The sequence below is a fragment of the Gopherus evgoodei genome, chromosome 9, assembly GCF_007399415.2.
Source record: "Gopherus evgoodei ecotype Sinaloan lineage chromosome 9, rGopEvg1_v1.p, whole genome shotgun sequence".
NCBI classification, from domain to species: domain Eukaryota; kingdom Metazoa; phylum Chordata; order Testudines; family Testudinidae; genus Gopherus; species Gopherus evgoodei.
In genome coordinates this window covers 67,191,746-67,200,999 of record NC_044330.1, presented here as the reverse complement: position 1 = coordinate 67,200,999, position 9,254 = coordinate 67,191,746, and the positions used below count along the sequence as shown (strand labels likewise).

At 50.0% G+C, this 9,254-nt stretch overlaps 1 non-coding gene across 1 annotated transcript; it reads right to left on the bottom strand.

Annotated features, from left to right (window-relative positions):
* Nucleotides 1-9,071: 9,071 nt before the first annotated feature.
* TRNAE-UUC lies at nucleotides 9,072-9,143 on the bottom strand. The gene has a single exon. It is a non-coding gene; the product is annotated as a tRNA-Glu (tRNA).
* Nucleotides 9,144-9,254: the final 111 nt, after the last annotated feature.

Genomic DNA, 9,254 nt, shown 5'->3' with positions numbered 1-9,254 from the left:
GCCAATGGGCTGCTGTTGCCCAGGGCTGGGTGGGGAGCTGGGCTCTGGGTTGGGAGGTGCCTGGCTCACAGGGGCTGGACTCAGGGCAGTGGGGAGATGGGGTTGGGGGGTGTCTGGCTCACAGGGGCTGGACTCAGAGCTGGGAGTCAGGGCTGCATGGGGGATGGTGCTGGGGGGTGGCCAGCTCAGAGGGGCTGGGTTCAGAGCTGGGGGTCATGCTGTGAGGAGATGGGGCTAGGGAGTGTCCGGCTCAGAGGAGATGGTCTCATGACTGGGGGTCAGGGCTGTTGGGGCGGATGGGGCCCGAGGGTAACCCAGCTCAGAGGGGCTGGACTCGGAGCTGGAGTCGGGGATGGTATCATAACCTAGTCCCAGATTTGGACCTTAGCGTCCAAATATAGGGGGGTTAGCATACAAACCTCCAAGCTTAGTTACCAGCTTGGACCTGGTAAAGCTGCCACCACCCCAAAAAATTAGAGTGTTTTGGGGCACTCAGGTCCCCCCAAAAACCTTCCCTGGGGACCCCAAGACCCAAATCCCTTGAGTCTCACAACAAAGGGAAATAAACCTTTTCCCTTCCCCCTCCAGGTGTTCCTGGAGAGATACACAGAAGCAAACTCCGTGAATCTAAACAGAGGGAGTCCACCCTCTCTATTTCCAGTCCTGGAAACCAAGCACTTCCCTCTTCACCCAGAGGGAATGCAAAGTAAGGCTAGTAAATCTGACACTCACAGATTTCCCCCTGACTTCTTCCTCCCACCAATTCCCTGTGAGCTGCAGACTCAATTCCCTGGAGTTCCCCACTAAAGAAACTCCAACAGGTCTTAAAAGAAGCTTATATAAAAAGAAAGAAAATACATAAAATGGTCTCTCTGTATTAAGGTGACAATACAGGGTCTTTGCTTAAAGATATCGAATAAACAGCCTTATCAAAAGAATACAATTCAAAGCACTACCACCCTATATGACATGTAAATACAAAACAACAAACCATCTTGTACTCACAACTTGGAAACAGAAGATTAGAAAGCAGAAATAGAAAAATCCTTTCCTTACTGAGAGGGACATGCAGAATACAAGAACAAAGGATTTACACCAACAAAAACCCTCCACCCAGATTTGAAAAGCCTTGTTCCTGATTGGTCCTCTGGTCAGGTGTTTCAGATTACTTCTTTCCAGGTGTAAGAGGACATTAACCCTAGCTATCTGTTTATGACAGATGGGGATGGGGTCAGGGGATGCTGGCTCAGAGGGGCTGGCTCAGAGCTGAGAGTCAGGGCTGGTTGGCGATGGGGATGGGGTTAGGGGCTGTTGGCTCAGAGGGGCTGGCTTGAGCTGGGGGTCAGGCTGGAGGAGATGGGTCGGGGGGGTGCCCAGGTCGAGGGGCTGGGCTTAGAGCTGAGAGTCAGGGCTGGGGGGGGGCGATGGGGATGGGGTCAGGGGGTGCTGGCTCAGAGGGGCTGGGCGCAAGCTGAGGTCAGGGCTGGGGGGGGTGATGGGGAGGGGTCAGGGGCTGTTGGCTCAGAGGGGCGGGCTTGGAGCTGGGGGTCGGACTGGGGGGGGATGGGGTCGGGGGGGTTGCCCAGGTCAGAGGGGCTGGGCTTAGAGCTGAGAGTCAGGGCTGGGGGGAGCGATGGGGATGGGGTCAGGGGATGCTGGCTCAGAGGGGCTGGGCTCGGAGATGGGCGTCAAGGCTGGGGGGGGATGGGCTTGGGGGGGTGCCCAGCTCTGGCCTCTGTCCCTTACCATGCCGCTTACCCCCTCTCCCGGACAGCGCTGCAGCAGCGTGGTGTCTCCAGCGGGGTCTGAGTTCCCGCCGCTCGGCTGCAGCTCGCAGTCCCGCCCCCTTACCAGCTGGGACACCGGGAGATGGGGAAAGACGTAGGTGGGGGGAGCCTCCAACATACTCATAGGGGCCCCTGTGAGGCCCGGGGAAAATTGCCCCACTTGCTCCCCCCCCACCCCCCGGGGCAGCCCTGACTCTGGAAGTGCTTCTCGCCGCTGCCGCAGCCTGGGCTCGGCTCCAGGGGCCCTTCCTCCCTCCCGGCTCCTCACCCACTCTGCGGCAGCGGTGAGAGGGGCTCCCGGAATGTGTGAGGAGCCAGGGAGGGAGGGGGGTGGGGCCCAGGTTGCAGGGAGGGAGGAGGGGTCCTGCTGCCGCTGCCACTCCGAGTCTCCCCAGGGCGGCGTGGTTTTTCCCTGAGTGGGCTGTGCAGGGCACTGCCAGGCTGAGCTGGGGCCGGGGACCCTGGCTCATGCGCTGACAGGGGCGAGTGGCTGCGCCAGGGCTGGCTCCTGGCAATGCCACCCCAAGCAAAAAATAAATAAAAAAAAAAAGGGGGTGGAGTGCCGCCCCTTAGAAAGTGCCGCCCCAAGCACATAGATTCATAGACTCATATGCTTGGAGGGCTGGTGCCTAGAGCCGGTCCTGGGCACAAGAGACATAACAGGCAGGCAGGAGAAAAGGTGAGAGGGAATAACAGAAAGCCGCAGGAGCTGCAGGGAGAGAGAGGAGGAGGAGCCTCTTATTTACCTCTCTAGCACCCCCAGGAGCCTGGACTGATTAACACCAACTTCTCAGGGAGCTTTCTCCTTCCCTGAACCCACCTGAGGAGAACAGGCAGTCAACTGAAGTAGTAGGAGCCAGTTAGGCCCTCAAGACACTGATATCGTCCCTCATTCAGGCCCTGCTACCAGCCTGCTTATTTGTGCCCTTTAATTATGTGTTGAGAGCCACTATAGCTGGCACAGAACGGCAGTCGGGAGTGAAAGAAGAAAATGCCCCTCTGGGGCAGCATTCAGAAAAAGAAAGAAAGCAAAAGAAGCTTTTCTATCTAAGCAAATAGGAGCTCTCCCGAAATACGTAGACACAAATGTTCACGGTGAGCCTTCCAGCCCCAGTTAGGATGTGAGTGGTGAGGAGATGCCTGATCTTCCAGTTAGAGTACAGATGACCTGGCAGCTACTGCAGCATCCATATCTCCATCTCAAATGGATGTAACCATGCACATTCCTGAAGAATAGTGTAGATCAGAGAAGAGTGTGGTGGAAGTGCAAGAAACTGCTGCTGCTGAGGTTAGTTCCTTAAGTCAAGATGATCCAGGACTGTGGACCCACTTGAGCAGTAGACTGAGGGACTTCCTTGTGCTGCATGGGGCACAGCAAGTGAAAAACTTCATGTTCCCCAAAGACAATGAAAACAGAAGTTTCCATCCAACACATTACTGGCGTGAAATTCCCAATGGTGACAAAGTGGAGAGGCCAATGGCTTATGTACTCAAAACCCAGAATGTTGCATACTGTTTTCGTTGCCACTCTTCCATTCTAATGTTCCAGCCACGGTGGGTCTACAGGAACAAAGACTGGAAAAATCTGGCTAGAAATCATGGCATGCCATGAGAAGGCAGCAAATCACCAGAGAGCATTCCATAGGTGGAAAGAGCTTGAGATGAGACTAAGATTAAAGGCCACCATAGATAATCAGCATCAAGAGAAGATTGCATCAGAGTCTCTTTACTGGCAAAATGTTCTGAAAAGGCTCATTGCCATTGTGAGAATGCTTGCTACCCAAAACCTAGCACTGCATGGCACTTCAGATCAGATGTGTGTACCAAACAATGGAAACTTCCTTAAAATTGTGGAGCTGATGGCTGAGTTTGATGCTGTACTCCAGGAGCATCTAAGAAGAGTCACCACCCAAGAAATGTACACACACCACTACCTTGGAAAAACAATTCAAAATGAGATCATGCATTTACTGGCAACAAAAATCAAACAGATATTAATCTGTTATTCTGCACACCTGACATCAGCCATACGGAACAAATGACTTTAATGGTGCATTTTGTAACAACAACAGAACTGAGTGAAAATGTCCCTGCAATCATGACTGTCAGAGAGCATTTTCTAGAATTAATTGACATTGATGATACTACAGGAGCTGTTATGACAAATGTGCTTCTTAAGAAGCTGAAAGGTATGGGAATTGCGATAGCTGACATGATAGGTGCCGACTCCATAGGTGCTCTGGTGCTGGAGCACCCATGGGGAAAAATGAGTGGGTGCTCTGCATCCACTGGCAGCTCCCCGCCCCAGCTCACCTCCACTTCCGCTCTGCCTTCGCCTCCTCCCCGAGCGCATCGTTGCATCCTGCTTCTCCCCCCTCTCTCCCAGCGCCTGCACCGCAAAACAGCTGTTTCGCATGGCAAGCCCTGGGAGGGAGGGGGTGGAGGAGGAACATGGGCACACGGAGTGCTCGGGGAAGAGGTGGGGCTGGAGATTTGGGGAGGGGTCCAATAGGGGCAGGGAGGGGGCAGAGGTGGTGTGGGGCTGTGGGCGGGAGGGTGCAAGCACCCTCCGGAGCCAAGGAAAGTTGGCACCTGTGGCTGACTTTAGAAGTCAGGGCTACAATAATGGTGTCAACATGAGAGGAAAGAACAGCGGAGTGCAGACACAGATCTGAGAGTTAAACACTTGAGCTTTTTTTGTCCCATAGAGTTCTCATTCATTGAACTTGGTGGTCAGTGATGCAGCGTCAACTTCTAGTGAGACTGCTGAATTTTTTAATGTAATTCAAAACATTTGTATTTTTCTCTGCATAAACTCATCGGTGGGAATTTTTGAAGCACATCTGGGAACATCCTCTCTGACACTGAAGTCACTGAGTGCCACACAATGGGAAAGTTGAGTGGAGGCAATAAAGCCTATCAAACACCAAATTGGGAAGATAGATGATGCCATAGTTGCCATTATGGAGGATAATGCTATGACAGGAACTGTTCATGGGAGAACAGTGGAAGAGGGAATGGAATCACCAGAAACATACATACTTCAAATTTCTGTGTGGCTTAGTGTTGTGGCCGACACACTGTTAGAAATAAATGTTTAAGCAAGAGACTCCAAGGTGTTGACCTTGATATATCTGGAGCAATGGAACAACTGGACAAAGCAAAGTCATACCTACAGTCTTACCAGTCAGATGAGGGATTCAAAATATACTGAAGAGTGCCAGAAGTTGCAGAGGAACTTCACACTAAAGCTGGTTCCTATCCATTCAAGAATACAAGAGTCACCGAAGAAGAAGACATTTTGATTACGAGGCACAGGATAATCTCATAAGAAATCCCAAACAACAATTCAAAGTTGAATTCTTTAACCAGGTGCTAGATTGTGCAATACAGTCAGTTGAAGAACATTTCATGCAGCTCAAGGAACACAGCAGTATATTTGGGATGTTGTATGACATTCCAAAACTCCTCACTATACCTGAAGAAGACCTACACCAGCAATGCAGGGCACTAGAGACAGTGTTGATACATGATGACATGAGCGATATTGATGCGAGTGATTTAGGTGATGAACTGAAAGCCCTTTCAAGATACATTTCAGCAGGATCAACTCCAAAGGCTGTTCTGGAATATAGGTGCACAAATAAGATGACCCACCCTCTTTCCAAATGCTTTTGTTGCTCTGGTGCATACTTCTAACACTTCCTTTAACAGTCGCTAGTCGAGTACACAGCTTCTCCACGCTGAAGTTAATAAAAACACATCTATGCTCCATAATGACACAGGAGAGGCTGGTCGGCCTTGCAACCATCTCAACAGAGCATGAGCTGGCCCAGGCTGTGGACCCTCAGGAAGCAGTTCAAATCTTTGCAACCAAGAAGGCACAGAAAGCACCTCTTTAATTAGTCAAACAGATAAAAATACCAGTGTTTACTATGCAGACAAGAAAAGTTACATTTACTGTTCAGGTGTTTGAAAGTTAAGTGTTACTTAAAATTTTTGAATAAGGCATTTTAAGTTAGTTCTCCTTTATTGGGGTAGGTAGCAGAGCAGTGCCAAGAGAGAAGTAGAACAGGAAGAAGGCAGAACTGAGACCTTTAAAAGTTTTGGCCCAAGCGAGGGGGCATGGGGGTGTCATTTGAGTCCTCTGCCTCAGGTGCCAAAATGTTGTGGGCTGGCCCTGCATGTCCCTGCGGCCCCTGGGGGAGCGGGGGAAGAGGGGTCCGTGCGCTGCCCTCACCTCCAGGCACCACCCCCCACAGCTCCCATTGGCTGGGAATGGGGAACCGTGGCCAATGGATCTTCAGAGGAAGTACCCGTAGGGAAGGGCAGTACGTGGAGCCCTCTGCCCACCCCCCACCACCAGAGGCCACAGGGACGTGGTGCTGGCTGCTTCCAGGAGTGGTGTGGCATGGGGCCAGGGCCCACGGGAAGCCTGTCTTAGCCCCACTGCATGCTGCTGCTACCCCGGAGCCGCTCCAGGTAATCAGTGCTGGGGCAGAGCCCACACCCTGCACCCCTCCTGCACCCCCCACCCCTCCTGCACCCCAACCCCCTGTCCTAATCTTCCTGCTGCACCCCTCCTGCACCTCAACCCCCTGCCACACCCTTCTGCACGCCAACCCCCTGCCCTGGGCCCCCTTATACATCTAGCACTCTTCCTGTGCCCCAACCCCATGCCCTGAGTCCCTTCCTGCACACCGCATCCCCTCCCACACCCTGCACTCCCTCCTGCATCCCAACCCCCTGTCCCAGCCCTACATTGATGGCTCTGCATGCAATTTCCCCAGCCAGATGTGGCCCTCGGGCCAAAAAGTTTGCCCACCTCTGTCCTAGAGACTGTTCCAAAACCGATGCCATAGCACCAATGACCTTGATGATGGGACACTAGATGGCGATGGCTCTGAGTTACTATAGAGAATTCTTTCCCAGGTGGCTGGCTGTCTAGTGGATCTTGCCCACATGTTCAGGGTCTAACTGACTGGCCCATTTGGAGTTGAGAAGAAATTTTCCTTCAGGTCAGATTGGCAGCTAGGGGTTTTTAGCATTGCTCTGCAGCATTCAGCATGGGTCAGTTGCAAGTTTAAACTAATGTAAATGGGGGATTCTCTGTAACTTTGAAGTCTTTAAATCATGATTTTCAGACTTCAGTAACTCAGCCAGTGGGTATGGATCTATTACAGGAGTATGTGGGTGAAGTTCTATGGCCTACAATTGCAGGAGGTCAGACTGATCATGATGGTCCCTACTGTAGCTTTACAGCCTCTGAGTCTGAGCACTGATCCTGTGGATCTGTGATACATGGCTACACTCAAAAGTGGCACCAGTATAGTTAAAGTGGTACAACCATGTAGTGTAGACACAGTTATACCAGTATAAAGATGCTAATGCCAGACTAGCTTTTTTCCATAAATTTGTATTAAATACCTTTATACTACCAGCCACACTAGGGCCTGACTTACATTACTAGCTTTGCTAGCATAGCTCTGTAAAAGCAGCAAAGAATCCTGTGGCACCTTATAGACTAACAGATGTTTTGGAGCATGAGCTTTCGTGAGTGAATACCCATTTCGTCGGATGCATGTGGGTATTCACCCATGAAAGCTCATGCTCCAAAACGTCTGTTAGTCTATAAGGTGCCACAGGATTCTTTGCTGCTTTACAGATCCAGACTAACATGGCTACCCCTCTGATACTTAGCATAGCTCTGTCAGTCAGAGGTGTGATTTGTGCCCAATGTAGCTGTGTCAGCAGCAGCCCTAGTGGAGAAGCAGTTATACTGGTAAAATGGCACTTTTACTGGTATTATTCATTTTGCTAGAGGGGTCTGGAATAAGCTATATGACCAAAAGTGCAGTTTTGCTAGTACAAGTTGTGTCCACACAAGGACCCCTCTGCTGGTGTGGCAAAGCAGCATAGCTATGGTGGCAAAACTCTCCTAGGGTAGACCTAGTCTACAGGTTATAATGATTAACTGTTTGGGTAGAAAATCACACCCTTAACCGAAATAATTAAGTAGGTACAAAAACCATATATGGACCAGGGCTCGTTACCATATATTTACAGTAACACACAACTTTCTATCAGTCTAACTGTATCTACCCTAGGGGTTGTACTAATATAACTCTCCTGGTATAAAATCACACACACTCAGCCTATGCAGATAAATCAGTACAAAAACTGTGTATAGACCAGACCTAAGTGTTAGTGAAGCACTCAGAAAATGTAAAGAAGTGCTTAGTATTGTTGCATTTAAAAGTCAAGAAATACAAAGGGCCGAAATGCTCTCTCTCCATTGTCAGTGACGCAGGAGCTCAGGCAGTAGAGCAGTGTTCACATCTCAGAAGAACATCTGCCCTGGGGATGGCCAAGATTATTCTTCCTTTTTTTAATGTATGTATTTTACTATGAATTCTTTTTCATGTATGTAGATTTTAAGCCCCTATTTTACAATGAATTCTTTTTCATGTATGTAGATTTTAAGCCCCGGGGAGGGGAAGGTGCCTTTTGGTTCTGTATCTGTACAGCACCTAGCACAACTAGGTTCTCTTCCATGACCTTGGCTCCTCCTGGGCACCACTGCAAAAACCTATAATGCAGGTTCTGCATGGATCCAAAGAAGACAGGGCTGATAAACTGTTTTTGCTTTCAAACATGATCTGTGCCTGAGGTCAGGTGAAAGCAGCCAGCATTTCCAGATGCAGCACCTGGACCTGGGATGGATTTTTGCAGCCGGGGAAGTTAGGAACTGGTGTCCTGATCTCTTCCAATATCCCTCCTGGGGGAGCTGTACCAAGAAGGGTGAAAGCACCTCAGATCTACCTGAGCAGGATTCCTTAAATCCAGTATGGGCAGTTTGCCAAATAAACTAAAATCATTTATCCCAAACCCACCGATACTAAGAGGAAATCAGCGAAGGTATTTGGTATTACCTGCATCTCAGGTTGCAAAGTCAGAGCTCTGAAGAGTCCCTTCCTATTCCAGCAAATAAGAGAGAGCAGGGATCTGTAACATATCCTGTGCCCAGCTGGGCTCCAGAAGGTCCCTTGCGTGGCTCGGGCTATGCACCCTTGCATGGACCGACGCATCATCGCCATCTAGTGGCCACGTGCCGCCAGCGTCTCGGCTTTGCGCCTTGTTTCCAAGTCCATGTTGCGCGCGTTTTACCTGCTTAAAGCATTGTGGTTCGCCCTTTAAAAAGCAGAGTATTTGTTTGGGGGGTTAGTGTGCCTGATTAAATATAATTTTGGAATCTATGTAATTATATGGGTAAAAAAGTGAAACTTCCCATACCGGGAGTCGAACCCGGGCCGCCTGGGTGAAAACCAGGAATCCTAACCGCTAGACCATATGGGAGGCGTTGAAAAGTTATTGTATCTGCCTTTCTTATAATTAGTTGTACTTTGCTCTTTCATCTGTTTTTCTCATACTGTAATTGATCTGTTAAGTCCATTTCTACTTGCTTTC